The sequence below is a fragment of the Xenopus laevis genome, chromosome 2S (assembly GCF_017654675.1).
Source record: "Xenopus laevis strain J_2021 chromosome 2S, Xenopus_laevis_v10.1, whole genome shotgun sequence".
Taxonomy (NCBI): domain Eukaryota; kingdom Metazoa; phylum Chordata; class Amphibia; order Anura; family Pipidae; genus Xenopus; species Xenopus laevis.
In genome coordinates, this window is record NC_054374.1 from 9,277,377 (window position 1) to 9,299,136 (window position 21,760).

Below are 21,760 nucleotides of genomic sequence, written 5' to 3' on the forward strand. Positions count from 1 at the left end.
AAAGCCTTCCATAAATAACATTATACAATTATATTAAAATAATAAGACTAGCTCATTATTTAATCCAATGCATCCACGAGCAAATATTTTCTCAAAATAAGACAATATTGCTGCTACCAGACGGAATATTCTAAAACCAGGAACTAAATCTTAGTGAAGAAAATAGTATTTCAAGACTCTTATGAACGAGATAATGCTCAGGATATTTCAAAACCAAATTATGCAAGATAAAGATATTATATTATATTATATATACACAAAAGAAATAAGCAACCTGATAAAAAAAAAAGAAAAAAAGGTAGAGCTCTATGGGAGGCTTCATTGCCCCATTTAGCAGATTGCAGGTAATGTGATTCTCACAATAGATGTTATACAAGTTTAGGTATGTATTTATGAACACTTTGTTAAACAATTGTTAAAACGATCTTTCTTTATTTTTCCCTATGGCTTCATTTTGGAATTCTGCTGAAGTTATTTGCATTCTGCCATAGAAGAGATATTGGGTTTTGCTCCACTAAATCCCAGGAGCTTCCAAGAAGGTCAAGATGGGAACATTTCTTCTATTCACTCATTGTAACTCTGTATAAAAAATCATTTTGTCACTTTCATTGCAACAACACGATCAATTCAATTTAAAGCAAGATAGAACAGTGAAGTCCAAAGACAAAAACAAAGCTGCCTAACCGGAAGATCAAACTTTTGAGCTGGACTGTCCAGGGGCGATCCCACCCAATTTGCCGTCCGAGGCGGCCTTAGTTTTTGCCGCCCCCCGCCTCCCCACGGCACTCACCTTCAGCCCCAGACGGGGGTCGGTGGGGAGTCCACGTCGCTAGTGCAGAGAGCGCGATTGTGCTCTCTGCACTCGAAGAGCCGAATTTCTGGGTTTAAAACCGGAAATTCGGCTCTTAGTTATCAGGAGCTGCATTTTTGCCGCCCCTGGCAACCAGGGGGCCTCAACTCGCCTCATTGTGGAGCGCCTCTGGGGCTTTCCCTATGGCTTTGGATTTTCCCAGTGGTAAAAGCAAGGGGAATACTGGTTTTACATCATGTATCATGGCTAAAAAGACAACTTATTGCAAACATGGCATTCTGATAGAAAGACAATCTTTAATGGGAATCTAAGGGTAATGACGTCTCAAGAGTGATGGGCGAATAAATTCGCCTGGCGCAAATTCGCGGTGAATTTGATGCGTCCAAAAAGTCACCACACATCAACATTATTGGGATGGCCATTGACTTTAACGCCAGCGTCCAAATTGACACGAGCAACTTTTTTGATGCACATCCAAAATTAGACATGGGCGTCAATTTTCGAGTTTCACTATTTTTTCCACAAATTTTTCAGCGAAACGGGAGAAATTCAGCCATCACTACGTCCCAGCACTACAAATCCACCCCCTATTGAAATAAAAAGGAATCACAATGATCATACCTTGACCTAATTAGTGACCATATGCACCACACTGATGCATAAAAATGCAGGGTCATGAGTAATAAAGTGGAGCAATTGCAGAACTTCCTAATCCCTTTGAATGGGGGAGAGACTGAAGCATTTTTTGTACCCTCCCTTGGACAGATAACTCATGGAACAGAACTCATTATATTTCCTCCAAGATCTTCCCCTATCCCTCAGATATTACTCACAGTAAACACCACCTTTCATTCCACCACACAGGCACGATGCCTAGGAGTTATACGAGACTCGCATCTGTCTTTTTCACCACACATCCAAACACTTGTCGTATTCAACTGTGCAACATGGCCCGAATACGACCATATCTCAGTTCAGAATCAACTAAAACACTGATTCTCATCATCTCCCGCCTTGATTACTGCAACCTACTCCTCTCAGGTATTCCAGCAAGTCGCCTTTCACAACTCCAATCTGTGCTAAATGCGGCCGCTAGACTCATTCATCTATCTCGCCGCTCAACATCAGCTGCTCCCATATGTATGTCCCTTTACTGGCTCCCAATCTCCTCTAGAATCAAATTCAAATTACTCACATTCAAGGCCCTTAATAATGAAGCTCCTCCCTATATTTCATCTCTGATCTCCAAATACACTCCTTCACGCAACCTTCGCTCTGCTTCTAACCTTCGCCTCGCTTCTCCTCTCATCATTTCTGCCCATTCTCATCTACAAGACTTTTCTTGGGCTTCTGCTTTTCTCTGGTCAGCTGTTTGAACACACTGAGCATGTGCAGTGTCACTAACACTCCTAACAAAATCCAAGATGGTGAGCTCCTGTGAAAAACATTGAAGATCGGAATCATTACTGTATTCTGAAAATCAATGATATGCACACTTTGTGGATGAATTGATCCTGGGTTGTTCAGTGGGTTCAACTTCAGAGTAAGGCACAGACAGGCCTTCCAAACTTTCACAAATAGTAGATAACACTCTGGAGAACCAGTTTCTGTGGTTAATTATTACTTTATTTAGAAAATGAACAACATGTTTCGGATCGGAGTGATCCTTCCTCAGTTGTTCATATACCTCTCATATATGAGCACCTGAGGAAGGATCACCCCGATCCGAAACATGTTGTGCATTTTCTAAATAAAGTAATAATTAACCACAGAAACTGGTTCTCCAGAGGGCTATCTACTAATTCTGAAAAGCAACCAGATTTAAATAGGGAGAGGTTGTTGTTTGCTATGCAAATATAGTCAAAGTAGACCAGACATCTTCACTAGCATTTGAGTAAACATCCCCTTAGTTTATTAGCTAATTATATGAACTATGTAAGATCTTCTGAAGCTGCTGAAACAAACACACAGTTTGACCAATGCATAGTGAAAGTACATTATTTTTAAGTACATATTTCTTTTTGTTCTTGTAAATAATGCAACTGGAGATCAAGGAAAATTATCTCCATGACCAGTTGTGCATTTATTTTGAAGTAATGTATAAACATATCCATATTATCTCCCAAAAACGCAGCAATGTGCAGGTAAGTCGTCTAATGCTTCCCGCTAAATTTGGCAAGTTATGCCTGCTTCTATAATGTGTCAACTACCTATTCTAGGCACGCGTTTTTGATGGTGGTTGGGTGGAGGAGATTGAGGAATGTGTTAAAGCTGTTATTACTTTAGCTCAAGTGTGTTTCATTCAGCAGAACATTACCCATCTAGTGGTCAAAACAGATAGGTAACATGTTTTGTGAGAAAAAGTCACGCAATTTCCCTCCCCACCCTTAATTTGCATATGCAAATTAGGATTCGGATTCGGTTCGGCCGGGCAGAAGGATTCGTCCGAATCCTGCTGAAAAAGGCCAAATCCTGGCCGAATCCCAAACAGAATCCTGGATTCGGTGCATCCCTAATCTGAGTAATTATGGATCACACTCGATAATTATATAACAATACTTAAATATATAACTTCACCGTCTCAATTGTTTTTTTTTTTAAAAAAAGAGGCACTTTTTTTTTCATTATTTAAAATTATCATGCAATAACAAAACTCCTCAAAGTTTTGGAAAGTGACAAACATTGATTTTGTTTGACGTAATCAACTGGCTTACTGAGTCAATCTATTAGACAATTTGAATGATCTTTAAGAAATTTGGAAAATAAGATTGCTAAGATTCCGGCAGCAAATGGGACCTTTGTAAAATCTGTGAAAATTAAACCTTTCACCGAGAATAAAATACACATTTTTTAGTGAGTGATTTTCTTTTTGTTTGTTTTGTGTTGTGTGTGTTTTAATAACACCAACACAATAATGAAGGCTGCATTAAAACCTTTATTTTACTGTTATGTTCTTAGCCAAGTTGTTTCACTTGAATTTCTGTTGCCAAAAATATACTGAGAAAAGTAGTAGTAGTCATAGAGTGAAAAGGTCAGTTCAGGTAAACAGCCAAATAAGCAGGTTATTCACAAGCTGCTGACAATATTCAAAAACAAAGGAATGAGAAGTAAAAATGAAATACAATTAAGGTAAGAAGAATAAAGTGTGATCTATCACAAAAACACAAAAGCATCTATTGGATAGAAATGAAAAATAAAAATGCAAGAAGAAGAAAAATGAAGAAGACCGTAAGTTAAAATATATGAAATGTAGTAAAAATATATTAAAACAATAGTCAAGATTCAATTCAGTCAGAAAACGTTATTTTATGGTTTATCATGTGAAAACTCATGGACCAGATTCAATTTGAAATGCAATTCAATTTAGAAAAACTTATCTTACTGTTTATCATGTGAAAACTCTATTGAAGTCTATTGGACAAAATTGGAAATGAACTTGGAGAAAAGTTGTTTTCTCCTCAAATTGAATCTTGTCCATGAATTTGCACTTGATAAACTGTGAGATAACTTTTTCCTCACAAATTGGTAATGTAAGTTCCAGGAAAGTTTTGCTTAGTGGGGAATATGAAGGAACAGGTAGACTGGATATGCCATTCTGCTGGTCCAGGGCACAGATTTGGCCAGTCTTTTCATAGGTAGGTTGACCTGTGCATAGGTATTTAATTCTCTAAGGAGGACTCAGAGCATGAAGGCTACCTCTCTGTAGAAGGAGCTCCCAGTGGGCTAGGGGATCTGTCTGCCACTGCAAGAATAAGTGCCTATTAGTGATGGGCGAATTTGTCCCATTTCGGTTCGACAAGAAATTTGCAAAACGCATTGAAGTCAATGGATGTCAAAATTATTTTGACGCACATCAATTTCGACAATTTTTATACGTGCGCCTATTTTGTCCAAATGCATTAAAGACAGTGGGATTTTTCACCGGCGAATTTCTCGCCGCAGTTTCATGAATTTATTCGCCGGCGGTGAAATGCTAATTCACACCACGAATTCACACTTGCCAAATGTATTCACCCATCACTAGTGCCTATGAGTGGAGTGAATATGGGAGGGAAGTAAGACATCTCTCTTTGTTTTTGCCAACAGTCGACAGGGGTTCCATTACAGTGAGGGAACTCACCAAAAGCTCAGGTAGTGCCCAGAGGGCAGCAGTTAATTTAATTATAATATTATGCTGAGATGAACACACCTGTGTTTCAATAAAATGCCTTAAAAAAAGGAAAGATCCAATGCCAATTTGTTAGGGTGCCCGCCAAGGATTGTAATCACTTACCTGTTACCCCAGGCAAGGGAAGGAAGAGGACCACTCGCTTGCCCAGAGCCAGTGCAGTTTTCTGCTAACAGGAGCACGAGCCTGGGGTATTAGGTAAATCATTACAATTCTTGGGGTTCCCTAACATTTGGCCCACCCTCTTGGATTGGAGCTATCTTTCTCCTTTAAGATAGAAGAAAGTATCTGTTGTGGATCCCTGAAGCTTACAATATAAAAGAGATTTGTTCAATTTCTCCTTATTTTTTGCCTGAGTGCAGAAGCAGCACAGAAAGGAAAATATTCGTATTATTCAAGTTAAGACAAGTGGAAGAGAAATGAGAATCTGTATAATAATTGAATACATTATGGGTCAGATTCAGTGATAAAAAGTTATCTCATGGTTCATCATGTAAAAATGTAAAAACAAGATTCACTTTTAAGAGAAAAAACTTTTCTCCAGTTTTTCCCATAGACTTCATTATCGTTTTCAAGCAAAAGACAGGGGCAAATTTACTAACCTCCGAAAATTTGCCAGCGACTGCTTCGCTTACAGCACAACACTTTGCCAGGAGTAGATTCGCCAGGACAACGCTAATTCACTAAAATCCGAAGTTGCGTCCAGGGTGTCAAATGCTGGCAAAGTTCCGCTAACGTTACTATGCCAAGCAAAGCAAAGTTGCGCCAGTGTTGCCTTATTTGCATACGGCGGGAAAGTTAAAGTTCAATAGACATTTATGTTGCAGCAAATACATTACACTACACAAGCCCGGGAAACCTTAATAAAATAAAATAAAGTTGTTATATTGCCCTACACATGAGCCCAGTGTATAGTTTAGGTGCCATATGTAGGGGGGGGAAGCCGGGTACCCCAAATTTTTCAACTACTTTTTTAGGAACTCCTATCTACTCTATTGCACTTCGCCTGGTCTGAGGTGGCGAAGGCAAGTCTGGTGCAAGAGGTAACGTTCAGTAAAATCCGCATCTTAGTGAATTTGCGTAGTTATGTCCATTTGCCAAAGAGCAAATTCGCCAGGGGTTAAGGAGCGAAGTACCACTAGAGTCTATCTCCTTCGCTAGCGAATTTTCGCCCACATTAGCCACTTCGCCCTTTAGTAAATTTGCCCCACAGTGAGATGAGTCTCAAAGGACAAACCTTTTACTTACTACATTGAATCTGGCCATTCGTATTATAATATAATGAATGTCTTCAATACAGGCAAAAAATTTATAAATTTCCTCAAATCTTTTTTTTTGGCACTTTTTGGAAAAAAAAAGTTTTAAGATGTGCTCAAAAAGAATATTGGCAGCAGATACTTGGAATTACCGAAATATACAAAATCAATTGCATTCTTTTCTATTTCTAGTTTGCTCCACAGCACAAATAAAAAAAAAGCTTTATCTCATGTGGCCGGTGAGCAAAGCAGGGTGATCTTTGCAGAGGCTATCCATCACATTTCTGTCTTAATTGAATGACAACAGAATAGAATCGATAAATTGTAACAAGAGACAGTGTTGCATTTCCACACTCACTTATTCTCCTTCTCTATTATGTGGTGCCACCAACGTGACTAGAAAGCAGAACTATGGAAAAGCTTGTGGAGCGAACAGCCTTAAAGGAGAAGGAAAGCTACGGAGGCATTTTATTGCCAATAGATTAGCTGCAATAGTGCAAGCTAGAATGCTATATTTATTCTGTAGAATGTTTTACCATACCTGAGTAAAAAGCTGTAGAAGCACTCTGTTTGTTTAGGATAGCAGCTGACATATTAGCTTGGTGTGACATAATTTCCTGCCTAAGTCTCTCCCTGCTCACTCATAGCTCTGGGTTCAGATTACAGCAGAGAAGGGAGAGGAACAAACTGAGCATGCTCAAGCCCAGGGCAAGGAGGTTTAAGCTGAAGGCAGAAAGTCTGATACAGAAGCCCATGAGTACACAATAGAATGAAATGTGGTGTTTCTTTAAGGGATCCACCGAATCCACTATTTTGGCTTCGGCCAAACCTCAGAATCCTTCGCGAAAGATCCGGCCGAATACCAAACCGAATCCTAATTTGTGTATGCAAATTAGGGCTGGGCAGGGGAAAACATTTTTTACTTCCTTGTTTTGTGACAAAAAGTCACCACCCCTAATTAGCATATGTAAATTAGGATTCGGATTCAGTTCGGCCAGGGATAAGGATTCAGTCGAATCTGAATCCTGCTGAAATCTGAATCCCGAACCGGATCCTGGATTTGGTGCATCCCTAGTTTCTTTTGACAGAGGACTCAGAGCAACATTACTTTGAGGCTTTACTGGTTTATATAGAGGGACCTTTCTGATAAGGCTTACTTAGTTTTAGCCTTTCCTTCTCCTTTAAAGGAGAACTAAACCCTAAAGTTAAAAAAAACCCTATCCCCCACCCTACATAGACCCCTCCTCCCACCAGCCTAAGTGTTACCCCGGGCAAATGCCCCTAACGTTTTACTTACCCCTCTGTGCAGATTCAGGCATCGGAGTTCACAGTTGCCATCTTCTCCCGCTTTGGTAATCTTCGGAATGAAACCAGCGCTTCTGGAATTTTAGTGAGTTTCGGTGCATGCGCAGTTGCCATGACACAGAAAATTGCTCCAACTGGGCATGCGCCGCCACTCCACCTTCATTCCGAAGATTTCCGAAGAGAAGAAGATGGCGCCCATGAACTCCGATGCCTGAATCAGCACTGAGGGGTAAGTAAAACGTTAGGGGCATTTGCCCAGGGTAAAACTCAGGCTGAGGAGGAGGAGGGAGGGGTATGTAGGGTAGGGGGGTAGGGTTTTTTTTAACGTTAGGGTTGAATTCTCCTTTAAGAATGAACGTACAAGAAATGCAATTCAGAGGAAGCTGTACCAAACTCATTCATACGCTTCCCACTGCCTGTCACAGAAGCTTGCGGACACAAGGCATTCTGGGAAAGAGTTATCTTTCTGTCTCCCTGTTGCTAAATGGCTTGTCAGTGAAAATGTTCATAAAGGACCTTTCTTTCCTCTTCGGACCAGGGGGACAAGCATGCTCAAAACTGGAATAAAATACATTTCATTGCTCACAGCAGCAGTTCCTTACCTCATGTCTTCTCAAGGTGAACATACAGTCTGGGGGATCTTCTGTAGAAAGAAAATAAATATATACGGATTAATCTTTGGGCACAACAACATTGCCAATAACTCTGCTGAAACCTAAATTTCCTATCTTGTTCCAAATGCAAATACAGATCTTTGGATGGAATATATTCCTTTAAATAATCTTGCAGCAGAGATTTCCATTTCTGCACAGTCCTTGAGACTGCTAATGCATAATTTATAATCCCATCTCTGTGCTTTAGGAATGCCTGCCACTGTTATATTACCAGAGTCTCCCAGAAAGGTTCCGGCACTATCTGCCAATCGATCAGGGCAAAATATAAACCAAACATTTTAATTAAATCTCTGTATAGAGAGGGATAGAAAGCAAGCAAGGAGCCGGCAGTGATATTAAACCTCTCTTGCAGAACTGAAGCTTCAGACAAAGGGGAACCTTGACTGCTCTATCTGCAAAAAATAACAAATGTAAATCAGGGACAACTATCTTTTAGCCTTTCAACTGTCAAATGGGATTCTGGAGGCTCACAAATGAACCTGCATATGAAGGGATTCTGTCATGATTTTTATGGTGTAGTTTTTATTTCTAAATTACACTGTTTACATTCCTGAACCAGCAAGTGTATTTTTCTTTTAATTTATAATATTTGTGTGTAGGTGCATCTCAGGTCATTTTGCCTGGTCATGTGCTTTCAGAAAGAGCCTGCACTTTAGGATGGAACTGCTTTCTGGCAGGCTGTTGTTTCTCCTACTCAATGTAACTAAATGTGTCTCAGTGGGACCTGGATTTTACTATTGAGTGTTGTTCTTAGATCTACTAGGCAGCTGTTATCTTGTGTTCGGGAGCTGCCTGCTATCTGGTTACCTTCCCATTGTTCTGTTGTTAGGCTGCTGGGGGAAAATGGAGGGGTGATATCACTCCAACTTGCAGTACAGCAGTAAAGAGTGCATCAGAGCACAAGTCACATGACTGGGGGCAGCTGGGAAACTGACAATATGTCATTTTCCCAAGATTTCAAAATAAAATATAAAAAAATCTGTTTGCTCTTTTGAGAAATAGATTTCAGTGCAGAATTCTGCTGGAGCAGCACTATTAAGTGATGCATTTTGAAAAAAAACATGTTATCCCATGACAATATCCCTTTAAAATGTAACATCTTGGAATTTTTATTCCCAAAGGCATTCCATTAGGAGTGAGAGACAGGGCAAATAGACAGGGCAAATGGGCTAACAGTATCCATGTATAACTGTTATTTATGATTTACTTATTTTCTTTTAAATAATGATTGTTCATCAAAGGTTCTTTCTTTGCTGCCTGAGCACCTTCTGAATGACTTGTGTCCGAGTGTGTGTTGCATGAGCTGCATTAAAACATGCAATTGCTATTGCATTCACATTTCATCGTGGAACGGATGCAATTGTGCTGAAAATATTTGATGTTGGGATGTCGCCATTTCTGGCACTAAGCATCACAATTTTGGTTACTCTGGAGCTCCCTGACCACACTGCACATGATTCATCCAAACACATTGATAAACACTGGCACGTCTTGGGCTATTTTGGGGTCCCCCAGTGGCTTCCCATTTCCTTTTTGAAGACCATATAGGAAAATATACAGTATACGTACATATATAGGATCCTTCTGTTCTCTCCTAAAAGGGAACCTGCTCAACCCCAACTAAAATCCTTGGCTGCCTGCTAAGCAAAGGATAACATATAAACTCCTTCTACCAACATTCAAAGCCCTTCACTCCTCTGCTCCTCACTACATTTCTTCTGTTGTCTCATTATACTTTCCTGGTCATGTTCTCTTCACACCATCCACTGACACCTCTTATCTCAAACCCTTCTATCTTGCTGCTCTTTACCTCTAGAATTCCATCCCTGAATTCCTCCGTAAGGAACCCTCTCTCAATCTCTTCAAGAAAAAACTAAGGGGCAGATTCACTAAGGGTCGAATTTCGAAGTAAAAAATACTTCGAAATTCGACCCTCGAATTGAAATCCTTCGACTTCGAATATCGAAGTCGAAGGATTTAACGATTAAATCCTTCGAATCGAACGATTCGAATGATTTTAATCCAACGATCGAACGAAAATCCTTCGATCAAAAAAAGGTTAGCAAGCCTATGGGGACCTTCCCCATAGGCTAACATTGACTTCGGTAGCTTTTAGCTGCCGAAGTAGGGGGTCGAAGTTTTTTTTAAAGGGCAAGTACTTCGACTATCGAATGGTCGAATAGTCGAACAATTTTTACTTCGAATCGTTCGATTTCGTTCGATTTCGTTCGATTTCGTTCGATTTCGATCGAATTCGAACGAATTTAACCAATTCGATGGTCGAAGTACCCAAAAAATACTTCGAAATTCGAAGTATTTTTCATTCGAATCCTTCACTCGAGCTTAGTGAATCTGCCCCTAAGAGTCTAGCTTTTGGAGCACTAGAACATTAGCCTAGTTCTGTGCCTACTGACTATGCCTTACCTTGTGCACTTTTCATCTCCAATTTGTGCCTGTATGTTAGCCTACCCACTTTGGGGTTTATTTACTAAACTCTGAATGTAAAAATCATGAAAAATGTGTATTTTTTATTCAATAAAATCGGACTTTTAAAAAAATCACAAATTTTTCGGAATTTATTAAACCCCCGAGGATGGAAAAGTCTGAATCTGAAAATCCAGCATTTCAGACCTGTCGAGGTTGCATATAAGTCAATGGGAGAAGTCCCAATGATTTTTTGATGTGCGCTGGGTTTTTGGCAATATCCCAAAGTTTTTTCTGAGTTTTCAGGTGAAAAATCCGAAAAAATCATATTAAAAATCTGAAAAAATCGTGAAAATCAAATTTTTTTCCCTAAAAAAATAAATATATATTGTACAGCGCTGCGGCTCCTAAACAGCGCTTTATAAATAAAGTTATACATACATACACAATAAAAGTCTAATTAGTAATTAATTCCCATTAAATGACAGCATAGAAGGATTCTGCATCATAATTAATTAATAATCTAGTACAATCCTGTAGCACCAGCTTCCAGGACAGATGTTACCTCACTTTCTGGTAATGTTTTGATGATTTCTGATAAGCCTGAAACTCCCCTTGCTGCTAAACCAGCCTTTACCTTCTACCCTTCTAGGAAAGGTTTCAACTAGATGGTGTAACGATGTTGGTTAGATTTGCTTCCATTCATACATGGGCCACTGATGTTGGGGATCGGGCCTGGTGTTTAGTTGAGGTCATGTCTCTCAAGTTTAGGTCACTGAAGATCCTCCACTGGCTGCCATGTCATTCTGTATGGACCTTACTTTGCACAATGGAGGTTATTATACTGCTGAAACAGGAAAGAACCTTCCCCAAATTGTTGCCACAAAGCAGAGAATTGTGAAAATGTAATTTTATGATGTAGTTGCACCTGTGGCACTAGTGTGGCTTAAATAGCCAAGTCTAATCAGTAGAAGGGTTGTCCACATACATTCTCATTATGGTGAAACAGAACTGTTGTAGTTGCTAAACATCATTATTGCAACCACCTTTGCTAATGGCAGTCCTGTTATTGACTAAAAACCCTTCAGTGATATAACCAATAGAAAAAGAAACTACAGTTGTTCACCGAACATTACCCATTGCTTTCAAGCACAATTACTCTCCTTCCGTTTGGCTGCTAAATGTACGGAAAGGGACTGGAGCATGAGAAAGTCATAAAACATTTAGGACCATTGAACTGATTTATATAGATCTATAAAGCAGAACTTTACAGAGAACTACAATCCAGACCAGAAACTAACTACTGATAACATTTGCAGATACACCTTGTAAATCCATATGAACTTCCATAAAAGATTTAATAGGAAGGTCATCTAGGGATTAAAGAGATAATGTCATCTTTACACAGATGCATGCGCAGCCAGTGTTTTTACTGTATAAATGGATTATGTTGGTTTACAAAGATCTTACTTTGCTTTAACTCAAATAATAAAATGGAATAGGACAAATGCATTAAAAAGTAGCCCTACAAATATTACATTTAAAGGGGACCTTTCACCCAAACAAATTATTCAAAATCATATTTTATCACATTATTCAAGCAAAATGAACTTTAATTACACTATATAAATTATTTGAATCTTGTTTCCTTCAGTCTGGGAATTCATAATTATAACAAGCAGGCAGAAGCCATTTTGTGGACACTGTTATTAAGACAAGTCTTGTAGCATCTCAGAATGTTGTTTGTGCACCAGAATGGGGGACCTGATGTCCATCCCCATGCCCTGGCTACACAATTAAACGGTGAAGAGAACGGGGGAATGTGGGGAGAGCAGTGACATCTAGGAAGTGCTGAATGGAAAGTGAAAGTAATTGTCTGTCCCGCCTCTATGCCTAAGGCATAGAGGAGGGGCAGACAATATTTGATTGACAGCTGAGATTTTTAAATGAGCTTACAACAGCTATGAATGCTTTAATAAAAAATAGAAATTGGATTTCCTGTTTAATTTGAAAAGGACTTTTATTAAACAGATATTTCTATCTGGGTGACAGGTCCACTTTAAAAGAAGTGTATTTTATTGATAATATATTTATAAAATATGAATCTGTACTATAAACGCTGAAATCAGATCATGATTACTATAGTCAAATTATCATCAGGGTATGTCATCACTCTTGTATTATAGGGGTTGAATGGTAAAAAGAGAGCAGTGTAACGTCTCTTCGAGATGAAGTAAAAAGGTGAAGGTGGCTGTGTATGCCCAGGTTCTATCAGGCATTTTGGCTGATTTTAAACATACTGTCCAACCTTCTGGGCTTGTTATGTACCAAGGATGAAAGCTCGTTTGGAAAAAAAAAACAATCGTTGATAGAATTGCTCCCAGCAGATGTCATTAATCCGTTGCCTTCCTCATCTGCTGTTTCTTTGCACTCCTTAGAGACAGTTCCATTCATTACAGAGGCATAATTCATGGAAATTTAAAAAGGGGGTTTTATTCAACCTTATATGGAAAATTTCTGGCCTGAGCAACTGAAAGGAAGAAAGGATATCTACCCAGTACAATTTTTTTCTATGAATAACAGCTGTTGAATAGTGGACTATAGGTTCTCTAACAAAGTAGGGTAATGTATATACTATTGAAGAGATAGAAAAGCCTTAACTGTAATGTCATTATGCCTTCCACTGACTCCTGTGAATATCAGGAATTGTTTAAAGGAGAAGGAAAGCTCCAAGATTGTTTATTGCCAACAGATTAGCCACAATAGTGCAAGCTAGAATGCTATATTTATTCTGCAGAATTCTTTACCATACCTGAGTAAACAGCTCTAGACAGCTCTGTTTGTTTAGGATAGCAGCTGCCATATAAACTTGGTGTGACATCACTTCCTGCTGAGTCTCTCCCTGCTCACTTACAGCTCTGAGCTCAGATTACAGCAGGGATGGGAGGAGGGAGGGGGAAAGGAGCAAACTGAGCATGCTCAAGCCCAAGCCCTGGAGGTTTAAGATGAAAACAGGAAGTCTGATACAGAAGCCCATGAGTACACAATAGAAGGAAAGAAATGTGCTGTTACTTTTGACAGAGGACTCAGAGCAGCATTACTTTGAGGGTTTACTGGTGTATTTATATAGACCTTTCTGATAAAGCTTACTTAATTTTAGCCTTTCCTTCTCCTTTAAGGAGCAGGGCGGGGCACAAAATCCAAAAACATGACAGATTGCATACATTTTTGTACAATACCATAGGAGGAAAATAAATACATTTTAAAGATTGTGGAGAAAAAAATGCACTCAACTTTTTATATTTTTTATATTTTTGCCTGAGTACCGGTATGGGATCCGTTATCCCGGAAACCCATTATCCATAAAGCTCCGAATTACGGAAAGGCCATCTCCCATAAACTCTATTATAATAAAATAATGCAAATTTTTAAAAATGATTTCCTTTTTCTGTGTAATAATAAAACAGTAGCTTGTACTTGATCCCAACTAAAATATAATTAATCCTTATTGGAAGCAAAACCAGCCTATTAGGTTTATTTAATGTGTACAATATATGAAGTTCCAAATTACGGAAGGATCCATTATCCAGAAAACCCCAGGTCCCAAGCATTGTGGATTACAGGTCCCGTACCTGTACTGGTTTATTTAGGAAAAATGCAATAGCATATTTGCAGTTGTATTTTTCCATGGAAGAAAAGTCATACCCAATCGAAAACCACTTGTTCCAGCGAGGCTGAAAATCTTTAATGATTTAATACACTGGGAATTAAAGTTGTTTTAGGCAGTGCCCACTAACTTCTATAGGAACTAAGCAGCTTTTACTTGCTGGGTTTTTTCATGCCTTTTTTTGGAAGTGAAGGTAGAAGTAGAGGAATAAGTAGAAACTGTATTGATCATAATTAATATTGATGTACTGATTGTATAGGGCAGAAGCTGGATGTGTAGAATTGTTTTTATGAAAGCTTCATATGGATTAACTCTGGCCTATTGTGACCTAAAGGGTTGTATCTCAACATTATAGTTACAAGTGTTAACCACAGATTAACTATGCAGACTAGGGTTTTGTGACCTAGAACAAATAATGCATTAAACACTCAGCTTCTGTTTACAAAACAATTAAACAGAGGACAACATTCTGCTGAGCAATGCTTTGTTGGCCTGACTTATGGTGGCCATACACGGGCAAATAAAGCTGCCGATATCGGTCATTTGGACCGATTTGACAGCTTATCTGCCCGTGTATGGGGGCTTCCGACGGGTCTTCCCGATCGATATCTGGCCGTGATATCGATCGGGAAGGTTGGATTTTTACCCGACTGACCCGTCGGAGCTGCTTAGCGCATCGTAATTCGATCGTTCGGCCATACGGCCGAACGTTCTAATTACCCCCAATATAGCCATGCAGTTTAGTGGCATATCGGGGAAAGATCCGCTCGTTTGGCGATGTCGCCAAACGAGCGGATCTTTGAGTCTATGGCCACCTTTAGTCACAGTCAGCAGCAAAACAATTCCTAGGGCTAGTTAGCTGTGTTGATCTAAAAGCTGGAGCAGGTCTGGACCCAATGACCAGACTGGGAAAAGGTACAAATAAGCTGTGATTAGCCCTTAAAAATATGCAAGTGTTTAAGTGATTATCATTAATAACAGCTGACTACATGACTTACTACTTTAGTAGTTGGGAAGCCACTGATACCAATAACCACTATTTTGACTGCTACCTTAAATGAAACGTATGTATCCAATACCATCCTTTATATAATTTATGTACTTTGTACTTTGATATGTACTTTGCCAGAGGAAGTACAGATGGAACAAACCATGGTGAAGCATTTATTTAAATGCAACATTGTCATCTGTTGTGAAACATGAGGACACGTCTGACTTGTTTAGTGCATTAAATGAATGTGGCAGTTGGTGTTCCTCCAAGCTCTTTTCATCTGCAGAATATTTTGGTACTGATGTTCAACTATCATTGCATATATTGAACCTTCAAGAGGCAGTTTTGACACACAGTTACATGGGATGCCATTATGGTAAATGCCAGAAGGATTGCACTGAGACTCCAAGCTTTAGATGGCTGTGCTAAATGTAAGTAAGCAGATCATTTTACTATTAGATATATTTCCTTATGGTTGAATTTTCTCAGTGGCTTCACAGTGTGACCAGTAACCCCCTTTATTCATGATCAAGTCTCTTTCCCAATTGTTCCCATTTTTTTTTTTTACATTTTTTCTGAATTGCAAGGATGATTAACCTCAGTGAGAAAGTCTCCCTGTGCATCAGTGATAATGTAAATGGTTGGAGCTTTTTAAAGGACAGGATCTAAAAAGTCTGAAGAATCCCTTTGCAAATGTAATTTTTTGTGGTCCACCTTACAGTAATGTAATGCAGGTAATGTAATGCATTATAGGCTAATATATATATTATTCCCCTTGAAAATGGGGAAACCAGCAAAATAAGGTAAAAAGTTAAAGAAAAGCAAAGGAAAACAACAGGGGCTGCCAATTTGTTAGGCATCACTGTCCTTTTACCCCTGGCTGTGCCTTTTCTTTAAAAAAAATTGAAGTAACAGTGAAGTGTGACACCACTATAGTTCCCTGCACCAAGGTGTTCCCTAACTGTCCCCATTGTTTTTACTTTCATTTTCCTTTACTATAAAAACCCTTATAAGACATGCAAACTCTCCATCTTGCATCAACAATTACACTGCAACCAGGGTGGGACTGGGCCATTTGGAGCCCACCGGGTTCCAAACTTCAGGAGCCCCATGAATGGTGCCGGGCCGTCTGTCATTTTTTTTAAGGGGCCAGCCAATCGGGGAGCGGGTCTGGGCCAGTGGAGGCCCACCAGGTTTTTTTCTAGTGTCCTGCCAGTCCGTCCCTGAGATTCGTCCTTGTGTGACGTGGTGGGATAAAGCTGTCGCAAACATACAACTAAAATTCATCTTGGCCTTTGGGTAAAATTTCCTTTACTTTAGGTAATAAGGTTTGCAATGAAAAGGGGAAGGATGTGACCTTTTTGTGCCTTTGGATTTTAGGTTTATATACATTTGTTTTAACATGTTTTAAATAAACTTACAGAACGGAAGCAGTGCGTGTTCTGATCAGGGTCGGACGGGACAATTGGGAGCCCACCAGGTTCCAAACCTCCAGTGGCTCCTACGGTGCGCATGTGCGAACGCCACCATGCTGGCCTGCATTTCACTATTTTTTATGGGCCAGCCAATCAGGGAGCGGTCTGGACAAGCGGGGGCCCACCGGGTTTTTTACCGGTGTCCCGCCAGCCCAGTCTGACCCTGACTGCAACTGCTTTCCATTTTGTCTTCCCCTCTGACCTGCACCAGTGGAGATGTCAAGCTTGGGTAGAGCACAGTACATTCAAGATTAGCTTTAACTGGACGCTAAAATGTAGAACATTAGAAGTCAGCAATAATGTTTATTATGACAAAATTACTGCAGGGCATGCTTAAGACAGTATCAAATTAAATATACCTGGATTAAAGTTTGTATGAGGTGCTGGTAGTGCAAGATAATAAGACAATTATTGTTGGAATATCTGCTCCATTGCCTTTGTGCACACTGCCGGAATGTGCTAGCCTTTCATTTTTTTTTTTACGGCTCTTTGTTTCTAGCATACTGGCTTCACAAACTGTATCTTAAGCCATGCCGGGTCAGGCCAAACAGAGAACCGTATTCATGAATAGATCAAGTTTATGTGAGAATCTGCTCCTCCAGTGCCCTCAATTTCCATATGAATTGTTAATAAAATCACAGCCTGAAAGCACATGATCGCATCAGTGGGGAAGTCATGCAGAGAATCCCCCAGCTAAGAAAAAAAAAATGCTTTATCTTCTCTCATTCTTTTTGCAGCATTCATGGGAATTAAGCCTGGTTACCCCTCCCAAGCAAACCTTCTCTACTCTCACCCCAATCCCAACACTTGATCACAAGGCAACATATTGCAATCACTTGGCAAACAATAGAAGCACCCGGTGCAAAAAAGCAATCTATAAAACACTCACCTGGTCAGCAGTTGGGTCGTCACAGACACTTACCACCAGAGAAAATGATTCAGAGGAGATAATGAAAAGAACATCCAACAGCTGATACATGTGCATGGCAGCCTTTTCCCACAGTTTCCCAAATACTGGCACAACCAGAGAGCAGACAAGACAATTAGAGGTCATACATGGTGAAAGGAGAACAACCATATGCCAATTAACTTTGTCTTCACATGAAAGAGCAGGAACAAGAGATGATATCTACCAAGTGTGCCTTCATATTCTCAGGGCATACCTAGGTTTTTTTTACTTTTGTTTTCCATTAGTAAATGCTATGTTTTTACTTCTACTCTTTATGTTGGGCATGAAAAATCATGTTCGTTTCTGTTGAAATACAACATTTATTAGCCATAATGACATAAGGAGGAAACAAAAAAAAAAACAAAAAAAACATCAAACCCAAGTAAAAGCCAAGGCTGCTGCTAAAGTAGATTTATTTTTGGCAGGGTTAGCTTGGACTAATTTATCTATGCAAATTAAGCAACAAACTGGAGTTAAAAATAGAAGTTATAGCATTTGTCACATAGATGAAAACAATGGAAAAACATTTTCCCACTACCTTCTCATTTAAATGAGCAGGGATAGCGAGAATTACCTAGGGCTTGGAACAGACTCAGATAATGTTGTAAATATACATGGTATTTGCACAATAGATCTGAAAATGAACCCCAGATAGAGGCAGGCCCGGATTTGTGGAAAGGCCACCTAGGCCCGGGCCTAGGGCGGCAGGATTTTAGGGGGGCGGCATGCTGCCCAACCACACCCACATTGATTAAAAAACACTGGGGATGCGCAGGAGATACAATAATTTTTAAAATTTCCATTGCTCCAGTCCAGATAATGAAAATTTGCATGAAGAAAGGGGACAGGGGCGACGAACGACAGTGGGCCTAGGGGCGCCCACTATGTAAATCCGGCCCTGGATAGAGGAGCTATAAATTGCCTATGACATTATGTACAAATATAATGTCCTGTAACCTGATTATAGTGTCATTCTATAGTAGGTTGTCCATGGACTATACTTGTCATGACTGGCTTGATGACTGATATTTACTGCTGGACATTTGTTTTGCTTGGCATTTCAAATCAAAGCATGGACGGCCCAATAAATTATAATGATCTTTGTTCCAAAGAGCTTGAGGCTGCCAAGCATCCATGAAAACATAAAGTCTATGTTACAAAGTAAGCCTTTGGCTGAAAGTGATGTAGAGACTTTGTTGTTTGTTTGTTCTTATAGCTCAATGACAAAATTCTCCCAATTATCTGACCTCTCCTTATCTAGCCATAGAATCACACATGGGCCTGTATATTACCAGAAGCACAATAGGATGGTAATTGCTTAATTAAATCAGCAGCCACCCACCAAGGAGCATAGTAATCATATCAGCTCCATCCATCTTTATTGTATTCTCTCTTTTCTCTACACTTAGGGGCTAATTCACCAAGCTAGAGTGAAGGATTCGAAGTAAAAAAACTTCGAATTTCGAAGTGTTTTTTGGGCTACTTCGACCATCGAATGGGCTACTTCGACCTTCGAAATTGTTCGACTATTCGATAGTCGAAGTACTGTCTCTTTAAGAAAAAACTTCGACCCCCTAGTTCGCCATCTATAACCTACCGAACTCAATGTTAGCCTATGGGGAAGGTCCCCATAGGCTTTCCTAAATTTTTTTGGTCAAAGGATAATCCTTCGATCGTTGGATTAAAATCCTTTGAATCGTTCGATTCAAAGGATTTAATCGTTTGATTCAAAGGATTTAATCGTTCGATTCAAAGGATTTAATCGTTCAATTCAAAGGATTTAATCGTTCGATCGAAGGATTATTCCTTTGATCGTTCGATCGAACTATTTGCGCTAAAATCCTTCGACTTCGATATTCGAAGTCGAAGGATTTTAATTCCCAGTCGAATATCGAGGGTTAATTAACCCTTGATATTCGACCCTTAGTTTTTTAATTAAAACTCACTATAATTTAAAAAGAAAGTGACCAAACTCCCAATTCCAAATCCCCTTAATTTACCATTAAAACTTCTCAAAATACAACCATACAACCGTTTGTCAATGCGAATCATGCAACTTGTTTTAATTGATGCCTAGTGATGGGCGAATTTGCGCCGTTTCGCTTCGCCGAAAAATTCGCGAATTTCGCGCGAAATTCGCGAAACGGTGAAAAATTCGCGAAACGGCGTCGGCATCTCGTTTTTGACGCCGGCGCCCGTTTTTTCGTCGCCGGCGCCCGTTTTTGGAATTTTTACCGCGAATTTTCGCGGGCGTTTTGCGAATTTATTCGCTCGGCGCGAATCGCGCAAATTCGCCGCTAATTCGCACCTGGCGAATAAATTTGCCCATCACTATTGATGCCCCCTAAAACTCGACTTTATCGAGTTGTCACTGCGACAACTCAAATTTATTGTATTATCAAATGAAAACCAGCGCAAACAGCCCCAAACTATTCAGAGTCCTGAAGCTATAAAACAATTGTAAAAAAAGAAGGAAACTCGTTAACCACTTGGGGGTGCCAAATGTTAGGCACCCCCAAGTGAATGAATTTACTTACCTTAAACCCCGGGCTGGTGCTCCTATCAGCAGAAAACTGCACCGGCCCACGGTTATTCCAGCGAGTATCACGGATCGCTTCTCTTACTGCTTCTTCTGTCTTTTCGTGGCTGCGCATGCACATTAGAGTATAAAAGCCGAACTTTAACTAACAATTCGGTTTTTTCATTCTACATCCGTCTGCCCCAGGAAATTTGAAGAGAGAAGAATCCGGAAGAGAAGCGTTCCGTGGTGCTCACTGGTATAACCCCGGGCCGGTGCAGTTTTCTGCTGATAGGAGCACCGGCCTGGGGTTTCAGGTAAGTCAATACATTCACTTGGGGGTGCACCCCAAGTGGTAAACAACTTTCCTTCTCCTTTAAAGAGACATCTGCCATTGACTTCTACACCCATACAAAAAAAATCTATCTGCTTAATATAAGCCAAGAGCCTTTGAAATGCACCTGCTGTAGGGCAGATTATTCATTAGTTTACATGTGCACTAACAAGTAAATCTTGACTAGTAGTGATGGGCGAATTTATTCGCCAGGCGCGAATTCGCGCGTTTCGCCGCCAGTGAATAAATTCGTGAAACGCCCACGAAAATTCGCGGCAAAAATTAGCCGGTTTTCGAAAAAACGGGCGCCGGCGTCAAAAACGGGCGCCGGCGTCAAAAACGGGCGCCGGCGTCAAAAACGGGCGCCGGCGTCGAAAAAACTGGCGTCGGCGTCAAAAACGAGACACCGGCGCCGTTTCGCGAATTTTTCGCCGTTTCGCGAATTTCGCGCAAAATTCGCGAATTTTTCGGCGAAGCAAAACGGCGCAAATTCGCCCATCACTATTGACTAGTATGTAGTTACTTAGCAAAGGCAAAACGTAACTAATATTTTCTTTATAGCATTTATTTTGTATTTTAATTCCCAGTAGGGCAAACTAGGGCAGCTAGTAGATACCACCCTGGATGAACACACTGAGCTGCCTGCCAGGCATTCAGCCTCTCTAATAATCTATTATTATGAAAATAATTCTATTCAATCTGATCCAGGTGGGTCTTGGGCACAGAGATGGGACTACATAATTAATTATGTTAAACTTCTACTATCAGCTTTTCTCCATACAAGCAGGCAAGCACCACCTGATGACTAGGCCTAGTGTAGGTGGGCTAAAGAGTCTACCATCACAGTTATATTAAAACAAATACATTCTATCTTAGTTTAATGGAAGTCAGACATCACTATAATGTTGCCATTTGAGCTTTACATTGGGCTTCATGAGATTCTTGGATTAGAATAAGGAATGCTTTTAAAAAATAATTTGCATTTAATTACACCGCACTATGATAACTGACACAAATCTGGGCTGAATACTCAAGAGTATACTCTATCATAATGGATATATTTCCTTTAAGTTATAACATGCAAATATGTAATGCCATACAGGTATTCGTTATTTTTTTGGTATTTCTAATAAATAGTTTTAACAGAACAGAGAAAATGACAATGAAGCAAAGTGTTCTTCCTATGTT

General features: G+C 39.8%; 1 long non-coding RNA gene across 1 annotated transcript in view; it reads right to left on the reverse strand.

Annotated features, from left to right (window-relative positions):
• LOC108709202 overlaps positions 1-21,760 on the reverse strand; it is a 211,807-nt gene that overhangs the window by 161,869 nt on the left and 28,178 nt on the right. The window contains exon 2 of the long non-coding RNA XR_001934589.2: positions 8,143-8,183. This is a non-coding gene — a long non-coding RNA (uncharacterized LOC108709202). The remainder of the gene's footprint in view (positions 1-8,142; positions 8,184-21,760) is intronic.